This window comes from Myxine glutinosa, chromosome 5 (assembly GCF_964187855.1).
Source record: "Myxine glutinosa chromosome 5, kmMyxGlut1.1, whole genome shotgun sequence".
Classification (NCBI taxonomy): Eukaryota; Metazoa; Chordata; class Myxini; order Myxiniformes; family Myxinidae; genus Myxine; species Myxine glutinosa.
Genome location: NC_136265.1, coordinates 203,343,212 through 203,370,422, shown reverse-complemented (window position 1 = coordinate 203,370,422; position 27,211 = coordinate 203,343,212). Strand labels below are relative to the sequence as shown.

Here is a 27,211-nt window from a genome sequence, read left to right as displayed (position 1 = left end):
AATAGTAGTTAGGAACCATTTTAAAATTACCTTTAATATTAGAGATATAGTAGTTGAATCTGTTAACGAAAAAAAGTATATGGATATAGATGGTAATATTTTTTTCTGCTAATTAAATATGAGTCATTATTCAAGTGCCCTGGTGCCCTGGTGTTGGGCTATCGGCTAGGGTGCCAGCTTAGGATCCTAGGATCCTGGGTTCGAATCCCAGTCGATCGCTGAATTAACGCCAGGGGGGTTGACTCAGCCTGTCATCCTTCCGAGGTCGGCTAATTGAGTACCAGTTCACTGGTAATTCCCTGCTTGTCGTAAAAGGCGACAAAAAGGGTTGGCGGCAGGAAGGGCATCCGGCCGTAAAACATTGCTTCAAAAAGGGGACCGAAAAACAACAACAACCACGGTCCCCGAAAAAGGCCAACCTCCGCTTGCGGGGAAAAAATGGCCTCTAAAGGTGGTTTTTTTATTTTTTATTCAAGTGAAGACTTTGGGGAGTATGATAGCGATGATAGTATCTCTATTGGAACATAAGACAGTTATTATAGTGAGAGTTTGTGTTCTAATGATAGCTATGAAAGTAGTTTTATAGATGGTGAAGATGAAGATGATGATTATACTACTACTACTACTACTACTTCTACTACTACTACTACTGATGATTTTTAGTTTAAGTAATCTTTTACTATATAAATATGATAAATCCAAATGACATACCAGATATTGAGCCTCTTGAATTCCCTGATTCTCCATATGATAAATTAGAGGATTGTCCGGCTTGTGAAAGAAGAGGATTAAACACAGAGTCAAAAGCCCATAAACAATGTTTATTCTGTGATTATCTTTTAATTAATGATCATAAAAAATATAAAAATAAATATAACTATTTTAAAATTACACCAAAAATGAATTAATTTCCAAGTTTAACAAGGGAAATGAATGTTAAGTATGATGATGATAATACACCATTTCTTACAAGGGAAGGGACTATTTGTATTCAAGAACTGTATAGGGGTTTAATGTTATTTGCTATTCACAATTGTCATTTTCAGGGAAATATCCAAGATATTATATAAATAAAATAATGAATAATCTTGAAATTAAACCTGAACTCAGGATAAAATATAGTTTCTAAAAAAGCTCATAAAAAATTACATGACTTGTTTTCCAAATATATAAATGAATGATTTTTTTTACCCATTTGGGAAAATAAGATGAAACTTAACAACCATAAAATTCTATCAAATTCATTAAGATGTCTAATAGTTGGTTCAAGCGGTTGTGCAAAAACCTGTTTGCTTTTAAAGATGCTCCTTAACCCCAACTTTTTAGTTTATGATAATTTAATAATTTTCACAAAGTCAAGTTTTCGACCCGAGTATCAACTACTCACCCAAGGTTTCAATGCGAGCCTTCAAAAAGAAGATATAAGCAGTTTATTTAATCTTCAAAAAAACTAAATAATTATAACATTGAAGATATAATACAACTATTATTTTGTGATACACAGAAATCAAAACCAAAACCAAAACCCATAACTTGTATTCTCAGTGATAATACGGATGATATACCTTCACCCCAAGATTTAGATAAACCAAAAAAAACCTCGTTATCTTTGGTGATTGCGTTAATGAGAGAAACCAAACGGTTATGGATAGCTACTATACAAGAGGGAGACATTATTCTTGTAATTGCATTTATCTCAGTCAATCATACCTTCAACTACATCATCGCTCAATAAGAAACAATGCCAATACTTTTATTTTACGATTGATATAATTCATTCAGAGAGCTATTAGGTTCTCTTCAAAAAAGATTGAAACTAACGGGATGTTTTACAGTGATAATGTCATTCAAATATCCTCCGGTATAAATTCGGTGTTAATTCATTGTGATTTGATTGATGGTGCTTATAACGATGAACTAAGAACAAATACAATATTTTCATTCAGCGCATACTCAACCCCGATTGGTTATGAATTCAATATGGAACCAAAAAATCTTGTCTATTTACCTGTGTCAGGAAAAACCATATACAGAGTAAATTTTAGGATAACCAACAACAACAACAACAACAACATGCATTTTAAAGGCCATTTTCCCTGCTAGAGCGGGGGTTAGCCTTGCGGTCCCCATGACAATCTTCTCCATTTTGCCCTATTTTCTGCATCTCTCCTTGTTAACCCCCTTGCCCGCATTTCTTCTTCCACCATCTTTAGCCAAGTCTTTCTCGGTCTTCCCCGTCTTCTACTTCCTTCTACATTCATTTCCATCACTCTTCTCAACCAGTCACTTTCATCCTTCCTCAACACATGACCAAACCATCTCAACCTGTTCCTCTTCACAGCATAAATCACAGGCTCTATTCCCATCATCTTTCGCAATTCATCATTTGTCTTCCTCTCTCTCAACGATACTCCGCACATCCGTCGAACCATTCGCATTTCCACCCTTTCCAACCTTCGTTGCTGCTCTACGTTCATTACCCATGTCTCGCTCCCATAAATCATAACACTTCTCACACATGCAGCATACACCTTTCCCTTCAGCTTCAACGACACTCCCCTCATCATCAGCACGCCACTCAATTCCCGAAACTTCTTCCATGCACATCTCACTCGAGCAACCGTTGCCGAGTCTGATCCACCTTCGCCATTCAGCATGTCTCCGAGGTAGCAAAATGTTTTCACACCTTCCAGCTTCATGATTTAGGATTAGGATAGGATAACCAAATTTTCGGATAACCGATCAAGATAATCACATGATTTCCTTTAATGAAGAAATTACATCCATCTGAATTCACCTACGTGAAGTTTTCCAATAAATAAATACAATGATTGTGAGAAAACACGAGTTGGGAAAATATAAAATAATTACAAAAGATGGGGAAGGCATGTACCTTTCACCATACCATAAGGGTGAAGGTATGTTTCTTGGCAGAGGGCACTATAAACCTAAGAGACAACGGGGTGTAGGACATCAATTTAGAAATAAAGGAGATGGAATAATTGATACTCTAATGGGTATTGGTTTAACCATTCTTAAACATAAAGACCTAATTGGTTCAACTGCTTCTGCCGTGGGAAATGTAGCAGGTGCTATAAATAGTATAAAAGATGCTCAAAAGGAGTCTCATAAGTTACAAGCAATCAAAGAAATAAAAAGGCAAAACTAAACTATCTTCACAAGAATGACAAAAAAAAACATTCAAATACTTGGGTCAGGGTTTCAAAAGTTTTAGCATCTTTTTTTTTTACTAAATAAATTCAAGTGTGGAAGCGATTGATAGTATTTATGATTTGGATGATATGATTATCATTTCAACCTCCACTAAAAAGGAAGACTATTATAAGGTAGATGCTATAACAGGAACAGACTGGAATTCAAACGGAACAAAAAGTTTTGAAATAAATAATCAACAAACTTACTTGAATCAAGCTGACAGTTTCTTGTTGTGTAAATTTAAATTCACTGAGGCTGCAAATAACACAAATGCTACACTCGTAAATGATTTCTTCTGGAAAATGTTTGATAGTGTCCGCCTGTATATTGGAACACAAGAGGTTGAAGCGATTGATTATGTCTCTGCTACATCTGATATGATGAAATTTACACTATATTCATTAGGTGATAGAATGGGTAAAGGAGCTGTTGAAGGTTTTATTCCTGATATGTCAACGGGAACAAATGCAGACACTGGTTATAGACAAAGAAAGGCAATGTATAAGGATGATACCAAAGAAGAGAATAGTTTTACCGCAGCAGTACCCCTTAAGGGTATATTTGGATTTTGTGATTATGATAAAGTTTTGTATAGACTTAAAATTCGATTTCAACTACAAAGGAATGATAATGTAAATAGATTGCTTTTTGTGGCTGCTCATGCTTTTGGTGATAATAATAAATTTGTTATTAATGATTTATGTTGGTATATTAGTGAATGTACTCCTAATCTTAAAACGGAAGAGATGTTGAATGGAAGACTTAACTCAAAGAAGCGGCTAAATGTAACATACCTCAAAATAAGATGTCAACACATTAAACTGGAACACACTACCTACACTTGGAATTTGGGTGTTCTTCAAGGAAAGCCACGATACCTATGGCTCATTTTTAAGAAACCAGATGGAGTTGAAGGTACTGATAAGAATAATGCGCTGAGTGATAATGCTAAGGTGAAACAACTTTGGGTTTCTCTGGATGGTACATTTTACACGCAAGATAGATTGGAAATTGATTGGAAAAAAAAAAGATTATGCGGAAGCCTACAAGTCTTACCAAAAGGTGTGTGAAAGCAATGGTAATAAAGATCCTATTTTGGATATGAATGCGTTCCAAAAACTTCATACAATCTACGCAATTGACCTGAGTTCTCAAAAGGAAACCATAAAGTCTAATAGGGTGGATACTTCTCTATACATTGAAAGAGGGGAGAGTGAAGAAGTTGATACATATTGTTTGCTTTTGGAAGAAACAGAATTGCAGATTAATACAGATAATGGTGTTATGATTAATATCACATAGATTTTTCTAATAAATAATGGAGTAGGAAAGAACCAACTGGGGTATATATTAATCAAATCAATCTTAATAAACTATTGTCTTGTATTCAAAATCAAAAGCCTTGTATTATTAATGTTTATACAATTCAAAGAAAAGGCATAGAAATAATTGATGTTTTGCTCACAAGAGAGCAGGTGAAAACACTAAATGATACTGGCTCACTTACATTTAAAATGTCAAAACCTATGTTGAAGAAATATTCAATAAAGGAGACAAGAGGAGGATTTCTTACATTTCTAATTCCTTTATTTGCTGGTTTAAGTGCAGCAGGAGCATTGACGGGTGGTATTTCAGCAGTGGTAAAAACTGCTAAAGAAAGGAAGGCCCAAATACAGGCTCAAAAAGAATTGGAAAGACATAACAAGGAGTTGGAGAAACAAATTAGTTGAAGTGGTGGAATTGTAGATTTTGCTGAAAAGCTTGAAAGCCTACCTGATAAAGCGAGATTGTTAGTTGGAGATATGCTTTCTTCTTTCACACAGGTAGGTGTTAAATTAACTAACAGGGGTAATGGATTATATCTTTCTCATAAATAAATGGATAAATGGTTTCAACAATTTGGAAAGAATACAACGTCAAATGTAGAACTTGCTCAGTATTGTAAAAAACTTAAAATTGATAATGTGGTTATTTGTATGAGAGATGAATTAACAAAGTTATCTAAGAATACAAAGAATATTATTATGAATTTAGACACACAGAATGGTTCTCATTGGGTTTGTATTCATAATAGCCAGGATAAATATTATTTTGATAGTTATGGTATACCACCACCTGTTGAAGTAATACAATTCTTACAGAATGGTGTTTATCAAACATTTCAAGTCCAAGACATTAAATCTAAATGTTGTGGTCAATTATGTTTATATGTATTATTTCAACTCAATAATAATGAAAATTTTTATGATGTCGTTTTTAATCTAATATAAATGACATGTTGGAAAAGATGGTTCTATCTTTGGAGTATCCCGAAAGTTGGATATTGATTTATCAAATTATTACACAAAGGCACAGGCTGAATGACAAAAATATAATATAACAAAAAATATTAATATGAAAAATACTTATAAATTAATCAATTATCCAAGCCCCACAGATGTGAATGATTCAACAGGGTTGAATGAGTTATGCGAGTGGGGTTCATTGATTTAACAAAATATTCGACAGCCCTCTTTATCAAACAAGTAGAATTTACAACCACAACATCTGGTCCTGCAAACCATACACCTTTCCTTATTAAATTTAACAATCCACTTGAAATTGAATTCTTTGAAGAAGGACGCTTAGTTAATATGAGAATAGAAAAATGGGGGTATGTTATACCTGATTTGGGGTATAATTAGGCTTTTTCAATAAACCTACAAGACCTACACGATTTCAATAATTCTCAGATCGAAGAATATTACCGACTTGGTGTGGATAATGAGATATGTGGAAGCATAAATAACAGACAACAATTACACGATTTCAAGAATAGAAAATTATATGATGGCGAAGTGATCGTTTATATGACAAAGAAGGAAGGAAATCGGATAAAGATAGAAAGCCGAGGAATACAAACCGATTTAACAATTATTGGAAGATGGGGTGGTATTACCTGTCATAATATTGATCTCACATATATTTCAGAAACATGAATTATTTTTATCCATAAATGGCAGGGAGAAGACTACAAGAGAATTATAATTTTTGTATTCAAAGATACTTACAAAAAAAGGGTGTTAGATATTACATTCCTTATGAATTAGAACAAAGATATGGGAATTTTGTAATTAAGGACTGGCCTTACAGTGATATTGATAAATCCTCAAAAGAAGATTTGATTAAAATATTAAATAAAAATCAACTTCTAAAAGTTATGAAATATAAAACTCTTTTAGAAATCATCAACAAATGTTATTGGTATCCTATTATGAGAAAAATAATTACAGATACAAGAATATTTCAAAATCCAGATGAATATATGAATGATATTGTTATGGTTTTCTGCCGCCCTTCTTACCCTTACCAAGGGAGGATTAAGCCCCTTGTTCCTTCTGGGCCTGGCATAACCGAGAGACTTGAAACGCCTCTTCTGGGCAAGCGCAAGGTAGGGTTTCGGGACCAAGTCTCTCTCGTACCTAAATACCCACGCCGCCATGGAAGCGGGGAACCAAGCCTCGCACGAGCCACGTGTAATTTGAGTACACCGAGGGGATTGCATACCACGTGGTCCGTGCAGTCACCGTTAATATTGGACCCCGATTTGAGCGGTTTTGCTCATACCCCGCTTAGCCAATGATGGAAATCACGAGAACAATCGAATGGAAGGAAGAACAGAGGTTTAATTATTATTCCAAATATTATGTACAATGATCGGTAGAAGCAGAGACACAGGGCAGAACTTAAGCAGTCTTATTCTTAACCCCAGACTCGGGCCCGTTCACACTCACACAGGGAATTGCAGGCAGGATGATGTTCAGGCCAAACGCGCCAACTTGGTCGTCCAGGAACGGCCCCGTCTGGCTCTCCTCGGTCACAGCACGTCCCGCGACGATGCCAAGCAGGCGGTGGAAGGATCCTTTTAGCGCGTCTCCCGATCAAAAGGCAGATGATGAGGCAGGAAGGCGGGAAGGAATGTCCACGTCTCTCGGCACGGCTGGCGGTTCCACAGCTCGTTTAGCAACCAGCGCGCTATCACTCGCATAACTCAATGTACTATAGCGGCTCGGCTTCAAGCTCAACCAAGCGTCACTTTCATACGAGCGTGTATCTTGCATCATGCGCGTCTTTCTCCGATCTCTTATTTCTCAAGCTCTACTGCTGACCGCGCTCCTTCAACTCCTCACTCAATGCCAACTCACCGCCAAATCCTTGCTCGACGCTCGACTCCACTTACTGCTGACCTCCACTTACTGCTCCTGGTGGCTTTGCGCAATGGCTTATATCTGCCACGCCCTGAGCCTTCCCGAACCTTCCAACCATGCCCTGTGACGCAGTGCTGCAGCCACACCTTGCGAGGTCTGATTGGCGGCTCGTGCTTACCATCAGCTTCTCTGCCGCCCTCATTCGGTCCCTGCTCGATTTACTAGGCCGGCCTCGTGTTAATTTGCGCCAAAAAACTAAAGCAGCATAAAGAGGCGTAAGAGGCATAAGGCAATGGAGGCGGGATAAGGCAATGGAAGTGCGAGAAGGACCTACTCTCATTACTCTACTCAACGCAAAACTAACACAGGAAAAGGACTATTCTCACACAAACTATGAAATAACTAAATTCTCGCGAGGCTACGTGTTGTTTGTGTGACTAACTATGAGGGGGAAATTTAACCTTTATTATACAAAACTCAAAACCGCAACACTACCCCTCTCCCTCGTCAGACTCATCCCCGAGTCGAACCTAACAACAACAACAAAAAAATGGAACGACCGGTTTTGAGAATGATCTGGAAATTAACTTTTACTTTTACATGTGACATATAGATGTGATTCCCTCAAACATTTACTCTAACCCATGGGTGTGACAGTTTTAAAAACACTAAATATGTCCCACCTATTGCGTTGAGTAGCGACTCCAACAGAATCACGCCCACAATTAACCGAATCCGGAATTTGTCAAACTAAACATAGAGCCGGTGGGCAGCATTTTATATACAAGCACAAAAAACGACCTTATTTACAGTTATATGACCCAGGACCTGTCCTTTTTGAAAGAGAAGATTGGAGGGGAGAGAAAAGCACAGCAAAATACAAAAAAACACACTCAAAAATTCACATTTGCTGCTTGCTTCTCACATCTTGCTTCTTGCATCTTCTGTGTGCATATATCAACCGGCTAGCCCCCGGACCGGCATACAGGCCATTCCTGCTCTTCAGGGCTAATTAAACTTACCAATCTTCTCGTCCCTAGCACACCATAATAAAAATGCACAACAAAATGCTTTTATTTCTTTGCCAAGCAGGGCCAATCTTATGTGGTCCAACTGCGTGACATTCATGCCACTCAAAACAAGTGGTCCGAAGATGCAAGGTGATTTTGCAGCAAAGTGTTGCACAGCAGAGGTGCCAGGCCACAAACCTTGTGGTCCATAATGTGTGTGGTGCAGCAAAGTGTTTGTGGCTGCAAGGTGCTGCACAGGTGCAGCAAAGTTATACTAAAGGATATGGCAGCAAAGTGCTGCGCCGTTTGCCTGCACAGATGTAGCAAAGTGCAGCAGGGATGCTGCACATATGTAGCAAGGTGCAGCAAGGAATGCTGCACAGGTGGATGGTGCTGCACAGTTCCACCTCCAAAATGGTCCTGGGGTGGGGGAGAGACAAATCATGACCAGCAAAGCGGAAAGGGTGCAAATGTACACAGCAACACAAGGTAATGCAGCACAAGGGGCGCGGAAGAGCGAGCAGAGCAGGCTCGTCCCTAGCCGTCCATACCCCCCATCATCGGCTTACACTACCCTAGCCCTTCCTTGTATTTACAAATTCGTCTCTACGTCATGTCTCCCATATCCCCCTCTAATCCAAATTCGTCCCCCAATTCCTCCCAGGAAGGAAGGAATGGAACAAACACAATGTCTCATTACGTCCTGATGCATCTCACTTACTCAATCAGTTTACCAAGCGTTGGTGTGGAGCTTCGTCCTCTTGGTGAATGGCTGTGGATGGCGCAAAGGGGATTTCTCTTCCTAACTACACTACTGTCATTTACTTTTAACCTACCCGGGGTCTTGCCCTGCCAATCGGCCTCTTTAAACTATGTGGTTCTAAAAACCGAATTCCCATTGGCCACTCTGCAGTGCCCTTGAAATTTGGGTCTCACTCCCTCAAATTTTCACTCTGTGCCCTTGCACAATTTCGAGGCTGGGTCATGTGGCTCCACTAGCAGGTCCAACTACCTGCGCACCTCGGCCACTGAAGTCGCCACCCGAGCTTACCTGCTCCTGCGACTACCTAAACTGGGGAAGGCCCCTCCTGGCTCTTTACCCCATGATGCCCACCTTGGCATTGGGCAACCCGGGTCCTTCCTTTGGATCCTCGGGCCCCACTCAACAACACACAGCTACCCTAACTGGCTCCCAGAGTCTACCTGTGGCCTCACTTGGCCGACGCACTACCAGTGGCGGAGTGCCCCAATAACCATACTCACCAATTAAACCACACGCCCAGCCATTTCACAGTCTCACGCACCCTCCAAAGCACTACTTTGCCACTACCCGCACCACAGGTGTCAATATCCATACAAATTTTGCCTATACCCTTTACCTGGGTTTACACTACCCCCCTGGGCTTTCGCGAATGGGTTCCACTCTTCCCCCATTCAATCCTTTGCACCATGCATTCCACACCTTTTATTCCCACACCAAGCATTCCACACCAAATATTCTCACACCCAATTTATTTCGCACACCTTTTTTTCTAGCACACCTTTTGTGCTTACTCACCTTTTTCCTCGCACACCTCAAACACAGTTCCATTTGTCTTCCACACTCAATTCCTTTTATTCTCACACAATTCCTCACACACACAGCATCATCCATCTAACTGCTTTTCCCCTAATACTCGTGCTTCCCCATCATCCCGTTACACTATGCACTCCCTTCGTCATGATCAACCATCTAATCTACATAAGTCCCCACTACAGTACAGTGTCACTACTTAACTCTCATGTCTCTAAGTCTGCTAAATCCCGAACAATTATCCTAGCCCTCCCTCGGCTAGCTTCGGTGCCCCATGGAGGTAACCATCGCTGGCCCCCCATGTGCCTGTCACTGCCATCCCCCTAATATAATGCTCATGGGCCCTGATCATGTGAGGAATGGTTAAACCACCATTCCTCCAAGTAGGGTACACTATTTCCATCAGTCCACTATACTCAAGCCTCTCCATGTGGATGTACGTCGTCACAGCTCGGCTTCGAAAGGCCGAGCGATCCATGCGGTAGGTTTGTCTCCTGTAGGATGGGTCCGTCCGGCATTTTCGATCCAAAGGGGAAGGCATGGATGAGCCGAGGTTCAGGGCTCCATCTCTGCACGGGGCCTCGCGGTCCCACGCACGATGGTCCCCAACCGCCCATGGTCGGAGCATCGCACCCGCAAAGGTGCGCGGCTCCGAAATCTCCTACCTCCCCTTGAACCTTGCCGTTTGCCTTTGCCACCACGGCGCGGCACCAACCATACAGGGCGGGGTCCGGCATGGGTCGTGCATGGCGGTCCTTGTGAAACCGCTGCGGCATCGATCCCCGCCGGTCCCCGTTGCACACAACTCACCGAGGGCTCACGTCGGCTATCCGTCGCGCTAAATGCTACCCCGGTCGGTGTCGATGCTTGAGCCGTGTTCTCACCACTCGCGACCCACTCCGCACTCGCACACCTAGGCATCCTTGCCCCTCCCATACATTCTGTTACCGCACACTCTCCTTCCACGTCCTCTGTTGTGCATTCTCCCTTGCACACCGTACTCGCACCTGCACACCTGGTTGCACTCATACCTTCCATTACACACTCGGTAACACACTTTTCTGTTACACACTCTGTAACACCCACAGATGTGCACTCTCCTGTTGCACATCCAATCATCGCACACCCTCACGCACACCCTGGCACACACTCTTCCGTTACACACTCTCTCATTACGTACTCCGTAACGCCCACGGGTGTGCACTCTCCTGGTACACACCCAATCATCGTACACTCTTTTTCCCCACTCTCGAGTGTGCACTCCTTCGCACACTCTGTAACACACTCTCCTGTTACACACTCTTCCGGCACACAGTCCGGTGTGCATTCTCCCTCACACTCTGTAACACACTTCTCTCACACACACCCACGCTCCGGTGCACACTTTTCTCTCACACGCGCGCCAGTCGCCCTCGTACACTGCACGATGGACCTTCCACGACGGCCGGGTTTCGTTTCTTTCCCAAGCGCGCCAAAACCCTTTTCGCGCCAAACACATTCGCGCCATTAATTCTACTCACCTTGGGGACCTCTTTTTCTGCCAGCACTTGTAAACTTTTGATTTCATTAACAAGCACGACATCAGGATGCAAATACAAACTTTGTACAAATGCCATCTCTTTCTCCCGCGATTTATCTCCTATTTCTCCCGTCTCTTCAATTTCAATTATAACCATTTCTTCGACGACCGCCGGCGTGCATAAAATTTCGTCTTCCAATTCGACATTCCCCGGCGCTCCCGACATTTCTTTATCCAATTTGACGATCGCTGGTTTTTCTACACCCCGCGTCGCGATTTCTATATCCCCGGTCAACTTAGCTGTGCTCTGCCCAAGCTCGCTCTCCACGCGCTCCTCACATCGCTTCACCCCGTTGCGTCCCAATGCGACCTCTTCGCTCAACCTGTGCCCAATGTCCTCCCCCATTGTGTCCATGTTGCACCTGGATTCGATTATTTCGGTGTCCATTTTTCCACTCATCTTTTTATTCTCCTCACGTCTCGCCTCTGTCCTCCTGTCCATTTGATCAATGTTCCCGTTCACGAGCGCTAACATTTGTCTCAGTAATAATTGCATGTCCATAAGCCCCACTAGCGCAGCAGGCTCGGCCCTCGCCGCCACGTGCGAGGCGCTGCCATTTTCTACCCATAATGCCGGCCCCTCTTCAATTCTCCCTTCGTCTACCAACTCTTCCTGTGGGTCCTGAGTCATTACCTTCTCCTCTTCATCTACCCCCACCGGCATTCGGCCGCCTTGACGAGCCATGGTACGAATATAAAATTGGTTTTTATACTAAATTTTGTCCGCTCGCAATTTGGAGCCAATTCGTCCAAAAAAAATTTTGTTAGGGTTCCAAATCCCACTCCTGACACCAATTGTTATGGTTTTCTGCTGCCCTTCTTACCCTTACCAGGGGGGGATTAAGCCCCTTGTTCCTTCTGGGCCTGGCGTAACCGAGAGACTTGAAACGCCTCTTCCGGGCAAGCGCAAGTTATGGTTTCGGGACCAAGTTTCGCTCGTACCTAGATACCCGCGCCGCCACGGAAGTGGGGAACCAAGCCTCGCACGAGCCACGTGTAATTTGAGTACACCGAGCGGATTGCATACCATGTGGTCCGTGCAGTCACCGTTAGTATTGGACCCCGATTCGAGCGGTTTTACTCATACCACGCTTAGCCAATGATGGAAATCACGAGAACAATCGAATGGAAGGAAGAACACAGGTTTAATTATTATCCCCAATATTATGTACAATGATCGGTAGAAGCAGAGACACAGAGCAGAACTTAAGCAGTCTTATTCTTAAAAGCCCAGACTCGGGACCGGTCACACTCACACAGGGAATTGCAGGCAGGATGATGTTCAGGCCAAACGCGCCAACTTGGTCGTCCAGGAACGGCCCCGTCCAGCTCTCCTCGGTCACAGCACGTCCCGCGACGATGGCAAGCAGGCGGTGGATGGATTCTTTTAGCACGTCTCCCGATCAAAAGGCAGATGATGAGGCAGGAAGGCGGGAAGGAATGTCCACGTCTCTCGGCACGGCTGGCGGTTCCACAGCTCGTTTAGCAACCAGCACGCTATCACTCGCATAACTCAATGTACTATAGCGGCTCGGCTTCAAGCTCAACCAAGCGTCACTTTCATACGAGCGCGTATCTTGGATCATGCGCGTCTTTCTCCGATCTCTTATTTCTCAAGCTCTACTGCTGACCGCGCTCCTTCAACTCCTCACTCAATGCCAACTCACCGCCAAATCCTTGCCCAACTCCACTTACTGCTGACCTCCACTTACTGCTCCTGGTGGCTTTGCGCAATGGCTTATATCTGCCACGCCCTGAGCCTTCTCGAACCTTCCAACCATGCCCTGTGACGCAGTGCTGCAGCCACACCCTGTGAGCCCTGATTGGCGGCTCGTACTTACCATCAGCTTCTCTGCCGCCCTCATTCGGTCCCTGCTCGATTTGCTAGGCCGGCCTCGTGTTAATTTGCGCCAAAAAGCTAAAGGCAGCATAAAGAGGCGTAAGAGGCATAAGGCAATGGAGGCGGGATAAGGCAATGGAAGTGCGAGAAGGACCTACTCTCATTACTCTACTCAACGCAAAACTAACACAGGAAAAGGACTATTCTCACACAAACTATGAAATAACTAAACTCTCGCGCGGCTACGTGTTGTTTGTGTGACTAACTATGAGGGGGAAATTTAACCTTTATTATACAAAACTCAAAACCGCAACACTACCCCTCTCCCTCGTCAGACTCATCCCCGAGTCGAACCTAACAACAACAACAAAAAAATGGAACGACCGGTTTTGAGAATGATCTGGAAATTTACTTTTACTTTTACATGTGACATATAGATGTGATTCCCTCAAACATTTACTCTAACCCATGGGTGTGACAGTTTTAAAAACACTAAATATGTCCCACCTATTGCGTTGAGTAGCGACTCCAACAGAATCACGCCCACAATTAACCGAATCCGGAATTTGTCAAACTAAACATAGAGCCGGTGGGCAGCATTTTATATACAAGCACAAAAAACGACCTTATTTACAGTTATATGACCCAGGACCTGTCCTTTTTGAAAGAGAAGATTGGAGGGGAGAGAAAAGCACAGCAAAATACAAAAAAACACACTCAAAAATTCACATTTGCTGCTTGCTTCTTGCATCTTGCTTCTTGCATCTTCTGTGTGCATATATCAACCGGCTAGCCCCCGGACCGGCATACAGGCCATTCCTGCTCTTCAGGGCTAATTAAACTTACCAATCTTCTCGTCCCTAGCACACCATAATAAAAATGCACAACAAAATGCTTTTATTTCTTTGCCAAGCAGGGCCAATCTTATGTGGTCCAACTGCGTGACATTCATGCCACTCAAAACAAGTGGTCCGAAGATGCAAGGTGATTTTGCAGCAAAGTGTTGCACAGCAGAGGTGCCAGGCCACAAACCTTGTGGTCCATAATGTGTGTGGTGCAGCAAAGTGTTTGTGGCTGCAAGGTGCTGCACAGGTGCAGCAAAGTTATACTAAAGGATATGGCAGCAAAGTGCTGCGCCGTTTGCCTGCACAGATGTAGCAAAGTGCAGCAGGAATGCTGCACATATGTAGCAATGTGCAGCAAGGAATGCTGCACAGGTGGGTGGTGCTGCACAGTTCCACCTCCAAAATGGTCCTGGGGTGGGGGAGAGACAAATCATGACCAGCAAAGCGGAAAGGGTGCAAATGTACACAGCAACACAAGGTAATGCAGCACAAGGGGCGCGGAAGAGCGAGCAGAGCAGGCTCGTCCCTAGCCGTCCGTACCCCCCATCATCGGCTTACACTACCCTAGCCCTTCCTTGTATTTACAAATTCGTCTCTACGTCATGTCTCCCATATCCCCCTCTAATCCAAATTCGTCCCCCAATCCCTCCCAGGAAGGAAGGAATGGAACAAACACAATGTCTCATTACGTCCTGATGCATCTCACTTACTCAATCAGTTTACCAAGCGTTGGTGTGGAGCTTCGTCCTCCTTGGTGAATGGCTGTGGATGGCGCGAAGGGGATTTCTCTTCCTAACTACACTACTGTCATTTACTTTTAACCTACCCGGGGTCTTGCCCTGCCAATCGGCCTCTTTAAACTATGTGGTTCTAAAAACCGAATTCCCATTGGCCACTCTGCAGTGCCCTTGAAATTTGGGTCTCACTCCCTCAAATTTTCACTCTGTGCCCTTGCACAATTTCGAGGCTGGGTCATGTGGCTCCACTAGCAGGTCCAACTACCTGCGCACCTCGGCCACTGAAGTCGCCACCCGAGCTTACCTGCTCCTGCGACTACCTAAACTGGGGAAGGCCCCTCCTGGCTCTTTACCCCCTGATGCCCACCTTGGCATTGGGCAACCCGGGTCCTTCCTTTGGATCCTCGGGCCCCACTCAACAACACACAACTACTCTAACTGGCTCCCAGAGTCTACCTGCGGCCTCACTTGGCCGACGCACTACCAGTGGCGGTGTGCCCCAATAACCATACTCACCAATTAAACCACACGCCCAGCCATTTCACAGTCTCACGCACCCTCCAAAGCACTACTTTGCCACTACCCGCACCACAGGTGTCAATATCCATACAAATTTTGCCTATACCCTTTACCTGGGTTTACACTACCCCCCTGGGCTTTCGCGAATGGCTTCCACTCTTCCCCCATTCAATCCTTTGCACCATGAATTCCACACCTTTTATTCACACACCAAGCATTCCACACCAAATATTCTCACACCCAATTTATTTCGCACACCTTTTTTTCTAGCACACCTTTTGTGCTTACTCACCTTTTTCCTCACACACCTCAAACACAGTTCCATTTGTCTTCCACACACAATTCCTTTTATTCTCACACAATTCCTCACACACACAGCATCATCTATCTAACTGCTTTTCCACTAATACTCGTGCTTCCCCGTCATCCCGTTACACTATGCACTCCCTTCGTCATGATCAACCATCTAATCTACATAAGTCCCCACTACAGTACAGTGTCACTACTTAACTCTCATGTCTCTAAGTCTGCTTACAGTTATATGACCGAGTGCGGAGTGGGTCGTGAGTGGTGAGAACCAGTTCTGCTAAATCCAGTTCTGCTAAATCCCGAACAATTATCCTAGCCCTCCCTCGGCTAGCTTCGGTGCCCCATGGAGGTAACCATCGCTGGCCCCCCATGTGCCTGTCACTGCCATCCCCCTAATATAATGCTCATGGGCCCTGATCATGTGAGGAATGGTTAAACCACCATTCCTCCATGTAGGGTACACTATTTCCATCAGTCCACTATACTCAAGCCTCTCCATGTGGATGTACGTCGTCACAGCTTGGCTTCGAAAGGCCGAGCAATCCATGCGGTGGGTTTGTCTCCTGTAGGATGGGTCCATCTGGCATTTTCGATCCAAAGGGGGAGGCATGGATGAGCCGAGGTTCAGGGCTCCATCTCTGCACGGGGCCTCGCGGTCCCACGCACGATGGTCCCCAACCGCCCATGGTCGGAGCATCGCACCCGCAAAGGTGTGCGGCTCCGAAATCTCCTACCTCCCCGTTTGCCTTTGCCACCACGGCGCGGCACCAACCATACAGGGCGGGGTCCGGCATGGGTCGTGCATGGCGGTCCTTGTGAAACCGCTGCGGCATCGATCCCCGCCGGTCCCCGTTGCACACAACTCACCGAGGGCTCACGTCGGCTATCCGTCGCGCTAAACGCTACCCCCCGGTCGGTGTCGATGCTTGAGCCGTGTTCTCACCACTCACGACCCACTCCGCACTCGCACACCTAGGCATCCTTGCCCCTCCCATACATTCTGTTACCGCACACTCTCCTTCCACGTCCTCTGTTGTGCATTCTCCCTTGCACACCGTACTCGCACCTGCACACTTGGGTGCACTCATACCTTCCATTACACACTCGGTAACACACTTTTCTGTTACACACTCTGTAACACCCACAGATGTGCACTCTCCTGTTGCACATCCAATCATCGCACACCCTCACGCACACCCTGGCACACACTCTTCCGTTACACACTCTCTCATTACGTACTCCGTAACGCCCACGGGTGTGCACTCTCCTGGTACACACCCAATCATCGTACACTCTTTTTCCCCACTCTCGAGTGTGCACTCCTTCGCACACTCTGTAACACACTCTCCTGTTACACACTCTTCCGGCACACAGTCCGGTGTGCATTCTCCCTCACACTCTGTAACACACTTCTCTCACACACACTCACGCTCCGGTGCACACTTTTCTCTCACACGCGCGCCAGTCGCCCTCGTACACCGCACGATGGACCTTCCACGACCGCCCGGGTTTCGTTTCTTTCCCAAGCGCGCCAAAACCCTTTTCGCGCCAAACACATTCGCGCCATTAATTCTACTCACCTTGGGGACCTCTTTTTCTGCCAGCACTTGTAAACTTTTGATTTCATTAGCAAGCACGACATCACGATGCAAATACAAACTTTGTACAAATCCCATCTCTTTCTCCCGCGATTTATCTCCGATTTCTTCCGTCTCTTCAATTTCAATTATAACCATTTCTTCGACGACCGCCGGCGCGCATAAAATTTCGTCTTCCAATTCGACCTTCCCCGGCGCTCCCGACATTTCTTTATCCAATTTGACGATCGCCGGTTTTTCTACACCCCGCGTCGCGATTTCTATATCCCCGGTCAACTTAGCTGTGCTCTGCCCAAGCTCGCTCTCAACGCACTCCTCACATCGCTTCACCCCGTTGCGTCCCAATGCGACCTCTTCGCTCAACCTGTGCCCAATGTCCTCCCGCATTGTGTCCATGTTGCACCTGGATTCGATTATTTCGGTGTCCATTTTTCCACTCATCTTTTTATTCTCCTCACGTCTCGCCTCTGCCCTGCTGTCCATTTGATCAATGTTCCCGTTCACGAGCGCTAACATTTGTCTCAGTAATAATTGCATGTCCATAAGCCCCACTTGCGCAGCAGGCTCGGCCCTCGCCGCCACGTGCGAGGCGCTGCCATTTTCTACCCATAATGCCGGCCCCTCTTCAATTCTCCCTTCGTCTACCAACTCTTCCTGTGGGTCCTGAGTCATTACCTTCTCCTCTTCATCTACCCCCACCGGCATTCGGCCGCCTTGACTAGCCATGGTACGAATATAAAATTGGTTTTTATAATAAATTTTGTCCGCTCGCAATTTGGAGCTCCAAAAAAAATTTTGTTAGGGTTCCAAATCCCACTCCTGACACCAATTGTTATGGTTTTCTGCTGCCCTTCTTACCCTTACCAAGGGGGGATTAAGCCCCTTGTTCCTTCTGGGCCTGGCGTAACCGAGAGACTTGAAATGCCTCTTCCGGGCAAGCACAAGTTATGGTTTCGGGACCAAGTCTCGCTCGTACCTAGATACCCGCGCCGCCACGGAAGTGGGGAACCAAGCCTCGCACGAGCCACATGTAATTTGAGTACACCGAGCGGATTGCATACCATGTGGTCCGTGCAGTCACCGTTAGTATTGGACCCCGATTCGAGCGGTTTTACTCATACCACGCTTAGCCAATGATGGAAATCACGAGAACAATCGAATGGAAGGAAGAACACAGGTTTAATTATTATCCCCAATATTATGTACAATGATCGGTAGAAGCAGAGACACAGAGCAGAACTTAAGCAGTCTTATTCTTAAAAGCCCAGACTCGGGCCCGGTCACACTCACACAGGGAATTGCAGGCAGGATGATGTTCAGGCCAAATGCGCCGGCTTGGTCGTCCAGGAACGGCGCTTCCGTCTCTCCTCGGTCACAGCACGTCCCACGACGATGGCAAGCAGGCGGTGGAAGGATCCTCATCGCTCATCTCCCGAACAAAAGGCCGATGATGAGGCAGGAAGGCGGGAAGGAATGTACGCATCTCTCGGCACAGCTGGCGGTTCCACAGCGCGTTTAGCAACCAGCGCGCTATCACTCGTGTATCTCAATGTACTATAGCGGCTCGGCTTCAAGCTCAACCGAGTGTCACTTTCATATGAGCGCGTATCTTGGTTCATGCGCATCTTTCTCCGATCTCCTATTTCTCAAGCTCTACTGCTGACGGCGCTCCTTCAACTCCTCACTCAATGCCAACTCACCGCCAACTCCTTGCTCGACACTCGACACAACTTACTGCAGACCTCCACGTACTGATCCTGGTGGCTTTGGGCAACAGCTAATATCTGCCACGCCCTGAGCCTTCTCTAACCTTCCAACCATGCCCTGTGACGCAGTGCTGCAGCCACACCCTGTGAGCCCTGATTTTCGGCTCGCGTTTACCATCAGCTTCTCTTCCGTCCTCATTCGGTCCCTGCTCGATTTGCTAGGCCGGCCTCGTGTTAATTTGCACCAAAAAGCCAAAGGCAGCATGGAGAGGCGTAAGAGGGATAAGGCAATGGAGGCGGGATAAGGCAATGGAAGTATGAGAAGGACCTATTCTCATTACTCTACTCAATGCAAAACTAACACAGGAAAAGGACTATTCTCACACATGCTATGAAATAACTAAACTATCGCGAGGCTACGTGTTGTTTGTGTGACTAACTATGAGGGGGAAATTTAACCTTTATTATACAAACCTCAAAACCACAGCAATATTCTCTGGGGCTCAAACTCAAGGGTAGCAAGGGATGAGGAAGGAGTTGAAGAAGAGAAGGAGGAAAGGGAGAAAAAGGAGTGGGAGGAAAGGGAGTAAATGGAGGAGGAGAGGGAGGCAATGGAGAAAAAGGAGAAGTAGGAGAGGGAGCAAAGAGAGAGGGTGGAAAGGGAGAAAAGGAGAAAAGAGAGAGGGAGGAGAGGGAGAAAAGAGACAGGAAGGAAAAATATAAAAATATGGAAACCAGTGAGATTAATAAAAGATTGAAGGTATTACGGAAAATAAATCAAACTCAACGCACTGAGGAGGAAAATGAAGAATTTCAAAGTCTAACGAAAATATTATTTTCAAGAAAAACGGCATCATTGTCTTCAATTTTAGGGAGGAGATTTAAATGAGAAAGTGTGGATAAAGAAGAAGAAGGAAAAGATTATGTGATTGATGATGTTGGTGTTATTGACTTTAGTTAGTTTTATTTGTGAATAAATGGAGGAGAGAGTGAAGGCATTCCTAAGGATTATTTATCTTTTAAAAATCAAGATAGAAAAAGTTTTCACACTCTGTATGATTTTTTCTCATAAATAAATGAGTTATTGTGTTAAGTGTAAAAAGAAAACTAATACTAAAAATATATCGTATGTTAAAGGTAAAAATAACAGAGTTTATCAAAAGGGGATATGTTTAGTGTGTGGTTCTAAAAAGTGTCAATTCATTTCTGAGCACAAAAGTGTCAAAGATATATAAAAGTTTTTGTCAGGGAGTAAATTTACAACAACTGGAATACCATGGGGAATTACACCTACTGGGGTATTCTTTTCTGTGGTCCAGGAACAAACTTGGATAAAAGATTAGATGAGGCTGGCAATCTTAAACCTTGGTCTAAACCTCTAAATAGGGTTGATGAAGTGTGTATGAAGCACGATATTGATTATGGGAATACCACTCTATTGGATGAAAAACACGAAGCCGACAGAGAAATGTTGTATAATTTGTCTTTGATACAAAATCCAACGTTGAGAGAGAAAGTTGATAGGTTTATTGTGAAAAAATTGATAAGTGCTAAATTGAAACTTGGTCTTGGTTATCCAGGTGTTTCACCCTCAAAAAACTATTAAGCTCTAATGATGTTATCAAGACTGAAAGCTTTTGGCTGATGAATTGCATAAACCTGTAATCAAAAAGTTTAAAAGAAGGAAAGTTTATTCCATAGGCACCGACCACATATGGTCCGCTGATTTAATTGAACTAAATAATGATAAGGGATACAAGTATGCTTTAACCGTTATTGATTTGAGGAGTAGATATGCTTGGGTTGCTCCTTTGAAAAACAAAAGGGGTAATACTCTTATGTTAGCTTTCAGTGGAATATTTAGTAAAAGTAAAAGAAAACCAAAGAAGTTATGGACTGATGAGAGAACAGAGTTCAAGAACAAAATATTTATGAAATTTCTCAAGGGGGGGGGGTATTAAATTATACAGCACCTTTAATGAAGGAAAGGCAGTTGTTATTGAGCGTTTTAATCGCACTTTGAAAGAGAGACTGTATAAAAAATTCACACAACTCGGTTCACAACAATGGGTACCTATAATTCAGGACATTGTAAATAATTACAATAATACAGTTCATTCATCACCAAAATCAAAACCATCGGGAACATTAACAAAATTAGAATATGAAAAGGAGATTAATTTGAGAAAACCCAAGTTCAAAGTTGGTGATATTGTAAGAATATACAGATGGAAAAGCCATTTTGAGAAAGGTTATACAAAGAGATGGACTAATGAACTTTTTAAAATCGTTGATATAATGGATACCGTTCCTTGGACCTACAAATTATATGATTTAAATGGGGAAGAAATCTTGGGTTCATTTTATTCACAAGAATTACAAAAGACACAAATAAGCAGATAATGTCCTTGAAAGCAATGGGTTGGCGCTTCACAATCCTCTACTGTACACCGCTGCGGACACTCGAGGGCCAAGTCCGGGGTGTATAGAAGGGGGCATCTGCTTTTCCTCACCCTAAACCAAAACCAAAGCAAATTATACCCTTGAAAGCAACGGGTTGGCGCTTCACAATCCCCTACTATACACCGCTGTGGACACTCGAGGGCTAAGTCCGGGGTGTATAGAAGGTGGTAGGCTCCACAGTTAGAACCATCTAGGCAGACCTCATAATATGTTTTACCCAAATTTAGTAAGTCTCCAAGGTATAACTCTTTGGCTGGGTCATCAGGGTTGAACACATTCTGTGGGTCTTGGTTGCTCAAAAGGTCTTCAAACAAATCAATCCTTTCACTTCAAGTTGCGGTAAAAGCGGTATTTTCATATTGCATCTCAGATAGAATTTCCTGTGAGAGAAAATAACAATGTATTAATTTAATACAATATTATTATATGTATAAATCAAACTTTGTAAAAGAAAAAACAAACAAAAACAACAACTCTTACCTCCATTGATAAGAGGTTTGAATCCAGTTCATCAATTTGAAGGTTGAGTTCCATACAGGTAGTAGGACTCCAAGGAATTGCAAAGTCATCCCATTCCATCTCGGCACAGTAGTCCATTCTCAAGAGAAGCAGGAAGTCTGTTTAAATTTAGCCTGTGTGGTCGGTGCCTTTTATAAGAATGGTTGTCTGGTGTCATTTCTTTTGGAAATTCCCTGGGCATGCCTGGGCAAGCCTTAACTGGAAATGATGCAATGGTAGAGTTTATAAAGTGGGTGGGGGTTAGGGAAAGTGGGCAAGGCTTAGCAAAAGTGGGTGGGGCTTAGCAAAAGTGGGCGGGGCTTCGTAAAAAGTGGGCGGGGCTTAGGTCAAGGTCAGATGAGGTCATTAAGAGAAGTATATCATTTCAGATTAGCTCAAGATGGTGATTCTGTTTTTAAGAGAATTAATGGAGGTGCTGGCTCTGAACGTACAGGAGGGTTTACCGTGGGAGTTGTATGCAAATGATCTGGTGTTGAATGTGGAGAGTATGGATGGACTGAAGGAGAAGATGAACAAGTGGAAGGAATGTATATATATATATATATTTTTTTTGGTATACAGGATCGAGGCTCGTGAAAGAGCTAACATGAATTACACAAAAAGTCAAACAGACACACAAAACATATAATAAGGGTAGAGGTAGACAAGATGGGGAGAGAAGGGGAAGCACACAAACACAACATTTGAGAGCAGAGACATCGGGAGATCTGTGGGAGGGCTTGGGGGGGGAGGCGTGGGAAGGGGGGAGGGGTGGGAGAAGTATAAAACACAAGGACACTGCAAGGACTTCCAGGAAGGAAGTTGGTTGGAAGTTATGGAGTTGGAAGGTATAGAAGCAAAAGGTCTGAAGGTAAATATCGGAAAGACGAAGGTGATGGCAAGTAGTAAAGCATGTGGTGAGGTGGAAAAAACTTGGAAGTTGGCCGTGTGCTGTGAACAGGAATGGTGTCGGAGTGAACTCCATTCAATGTACAATGTGCGCTGAGTGGATTCATCAAAAATGTAGTGGTCTGAGAGGCTCAAAACCAGTGTGGCAGCTACATCCAAGTGTAAGGTGTGCACAGAGGGAGCTGCAGATGGAGGAAATGTTGAGTTGGATCTTGGAGACGGCATGAAGCTGGAAGGTGTGAAAACATTTTGCTACCTAGGAGACATTCTGAATGGAGAAGGTGGATCAGACTCGGCAATGGTTGCTAGAGTGAGATGTGCATGGAAGAAGTTTCAGGAACTGAGTGGCTTGCTGACGAGGAGGGGAGTGTCGTTGAAGCTGAAGGGAAAGGTGTATGCTGCATGTGTGAGAAGTGTTGTGATTTATGGGAGCGAGACATGGGTAATGAACTTAGAGTGTTACGGATTCGTCACTTCCGTCTTTGTGGTTTTCATCTACTTGAAGCATTTTTAGTTTCATGTACTACTCGTATTATTGTTACGGTTTCAGTGTGAAATGGAGATAACTGTTTTCAAAGGTAAAAAATAGTCTCCGAAGAAACACGAAATGGGTTTTTTTGGGGGTTTTTTTTTTGTATACAAGATCGAGGCTCGTGAAAGAGTGAACATTAATCACACAGAAAGCCAAACAGACACATACAACAAATAACATCGGGAGTGGTAGACAAGATGGGGAGAGAGGGGGAAGGACACAAACACAACATTTGAGAGCAGGGACTGAGAGACATGGAGACATCGAGAGAACTGTGGGAGGGAGAGGGCTTTGGGGGGGAGGCATGGGAAGGAGGGGGGTGGGAGAGGTATAAAACATATGGACACTGCCAGGACTTCCAGGAAAGAAGTTGGAATTTCAAACAAGGTGGATCTGGGGTGAATTAGTGGGGGTAGAAAAGATCAAGGTTTTGGCTCAAGGGTGAAGGAGAAACCGGAAGAAGAAGAAGAGGCGGGCGTGAGGATCGAGTGAGATTGGGGAAGAAAGGCCTATCTGCTTCGTGGTGTCGAGCTGACCTTGTGGACATTGGTTGCGAGCGAATATTGGTTTCCCGGGAAAGGGATTCCCATGACGGGGATTCCCGTGACAGTGTCGTTATTGCTGTTGCAAATAAACCTGCGTTACGGGTTTTGGTTTCGAGAGTGAATCATTGTTGGAGGGCAAGCTGACGCCTCCATTATCGGCCGGTCCGCCATTTCACCTCGTACCAGCCATTGGCCTGGTTCCCATGTGTGTCGTGGATTTTCCCTGGAGCGATCTCCGCTTGGGAACTGCTGATCGTTCATGTCAGCTTCATTGTCTGGTGAACGGAAGGTGTGAATTCCCAATCACCTTGTGGTTGAACTATTACCGGACAGACGTCGGACTGGCCTCTCATCAAGCGGCTCTTCTGCAGCGTTGGCTGTCAGCCGTCCTGGGTTCAGGTCTCAGTACGACCTTTTATTGTGATCACTGGAGCAGGGATCGACCTTGGCCTGGTGGCGTGACACAGTGACTTTGGGGAATGTTACAGTTCACTCACATTGGAGTACTGTGAGTTATTGATTCAGGAATATATTGGTGGTACCATCATAGGAATTGCATGGTTTATGATGTGCAAGTGAGAGTTTCCTTGTACTTGCGTTAGGGCAAAGGGGGGCATTAAGCTCCAGGAGGCATTAGGCTCCACTACACAAAGGGGGGCATTAGGCTCCAGGGGGCATTAAGCTCCAGGGGGCATTAGGCTCCACTACATTGTAAATGCATTATATTTTTTTCATGATACACCAGCCATGTTCTCAAGTTTTTTTTTTGGTTTTTTTTGTTGTATACAGAGTCGAGGCTCGTGAAAGAGCGAACATTTATCAAACAAACAAATCAAACAAACAAGCAAACAAAGTATATAAAAATGGGAGCGGTCGACAAGATGGGGCGAGAAGGGGAGGAAGCACACAAACACAACATTTGAGAGCAGGGACATCGGGAGATGTTTTTGGAGGGAGAGGGCCTGGGGGGAGGCAGGATAGGTATAAAATGCAAGGACACCAAGGACTTCCAGGAAAGAAGTCAAAAGTCACCTCAAAAAAGTGGATTTGGGGTGAAATTAGCGGGGGTAGAAAAGATCAAGGTTTTGGTTTGGGGAAGATAAGAGATGGTGGTGAACAGCCGTTTTAAAGACCTGGAGGGAGGAGTGGGATTGAAGAGAGTGAGGGAGTTTGTTCCAGAGGCGGGAGAAAAGAGGAATGAAGGAGTGAAGGTGCGCAGAGAGTCTTGAGTTTGGCAGTTTAACCATAAGAGGGTTGCAGGCAGATCTTGTGCGACCTGCAGGAATATTTGAGGGACAGAGCCCAGAGAGAGCTGGAGGAGCAAGGCCGGAGAGGAGTCGATAGAAGACGGAAAGACCACCAACCTGCCTGCAGTGATTAAGTGAAAGGCCCTCGGAGATAGCGTCATCGCGGGAGATTCCAATGATTCTGAACGCTTTGGTTTCAACAGCGTGAAGACGAGCTAGGTGTTAGGCAGGAGCACCAGCCCAGAGAGGAGAGCAGTACTCCATTGAGCTGCAGATGAAAGCCTTGTATGTCGTGAGGAGCTCAGGTGTGCCAAGGAAGGACTTTGCACGACGAAGGATGCCCAGTCGGCGACTGGCTTTGGAGGCCAGCTTGGAAATATGGTTTTCCCAGGAAAGATCATGGCAGATAGTGAGACCCAAAAGCTTGAGTGACAGAACTTCTTGGAGAGGATTATTCAGAAAGTAGATGGGAGGGTTGTCCAGTCGGTCTTTTCGGAGAAACATCGTAAGAGTGTGAGAATTGTCAGGATTGAAAGACATGTTCCACTTGTTTGCCCAGTCTGTGATTTTGTCCAGGTCTGCAGAGAGTGAGGAGGCTGCAGACTGCCGATCTGAGGGATGAGGAATGGAGCGGCAGAGAGTGGAGTCATCAGCAAAGAGATAGAGAGGATTTTCAAGAGAGTCAGAGAGATCATTGATGAAGACCAGAAAAAGCACAGGGCCCAGAACACTGCCTTGGGGAACTCCAGCCTGAACAGGAAGAGGAGATGAGAGAAACCCATTCAGGGCCACACGTTGACTACGACTAGAGAGGAAGTCCGCCAGCCATGCGTGGAGATTTCCATGGATACCAAAGGAGGAGAGTTTGGTGAGCAGAGCGGGGTGCCAGACCATATCGAAGGCACGTGATATGTCGAGGGAGACAGCTCTAATTTCCTGTTTGGCATTGAGGACCTCCATCCATTGTTGAGACAGCAGAAGCAGCATGTCCAGAGTAGAGTGACCTGGTCTGAAATCAAATTGATGATCAGAGATCAAGCCATTGGAGAAGAGGAAAGATTTCATATCCGAAGCAATGATGGATTCCATGACTTTGCTGATAATTGGGAGATGGCTGATTGGTCTGTAGTTGCTAGGATCTGTTTTTGCACCTTTTTTGTGCAAAGCGGTGATGTTGGCTGATTTCCAAGCAGATGGCAGTTGACCTTGAGCAAAAGAGAGGGTGAAGAGAACAGAGAGAGGGAGTGAAAGAGCGGAAGAACAGGATTTTAGGACCCGTGGGCTGATGCCATCAGGTCCAGTTGCAGAATCAGAGTCAAGGGTTGACAGAAACTTTTCCACCTTGTCAGGAGGAAAGGACACGGAGTCCAGGAGCAGCTGGGTACGACTGGGTATGGTGGGTACAGAGAGGGATGGGTTTGGGACACAAGATTTAGAGGCAAACACAGAGTTGAGGCATTCAGCTTTTTCACGTGCGGAGTCAGCTGTGTAGCCGTTTGAGGTAAGGGAGGGGATGGAGGGGGAACAAACACCAGAAACCGATTTGACCAGACGCCACCAGGATTTGGAAGAGGGAGACAGATAAGAGAGTTTGGTCTTGAGAACGGAGAGATATTGTTTCCTGGCTCTCCTGAGGGTGGACACACACATGTTTCGGGCTTTGTGAAAGGAAATGAGATTTCCTTCCGTTGGATTTGCTTTCCAGGAGACGAAGGCAAGTTGTTTCTGGGCAACAGTGACTCAAGAACCAATCAGAATGAGTTTTTCTTGTACAGGAAGTTATTATAAAATGCATTTACAATGTCGTGGAGCCTAATGCCCCCTGGAGCTTAATGCCCCCCTTTGTGTCGTGGAGCCTAATGCCCCCTGGAGCTTAATGCCCCCCTTTGCCCTAAGTG

General features: G+C 44.8%; 1 protein-coding gene across 1 annotated transcript in view; it reads left to right on the top strand.

Annotated features, from left to right (window-relative positions):
• LOC144888215 (galactoside alpha-(1,2)-fucosyltransferase 2-like) overlaps positions 1–27,211 on the top strand; it is a 142,096-nt gene that overhangs the window by 109,098 nt on the left and 5,787 nt on the right. The window lies entirely within an intron of this gene.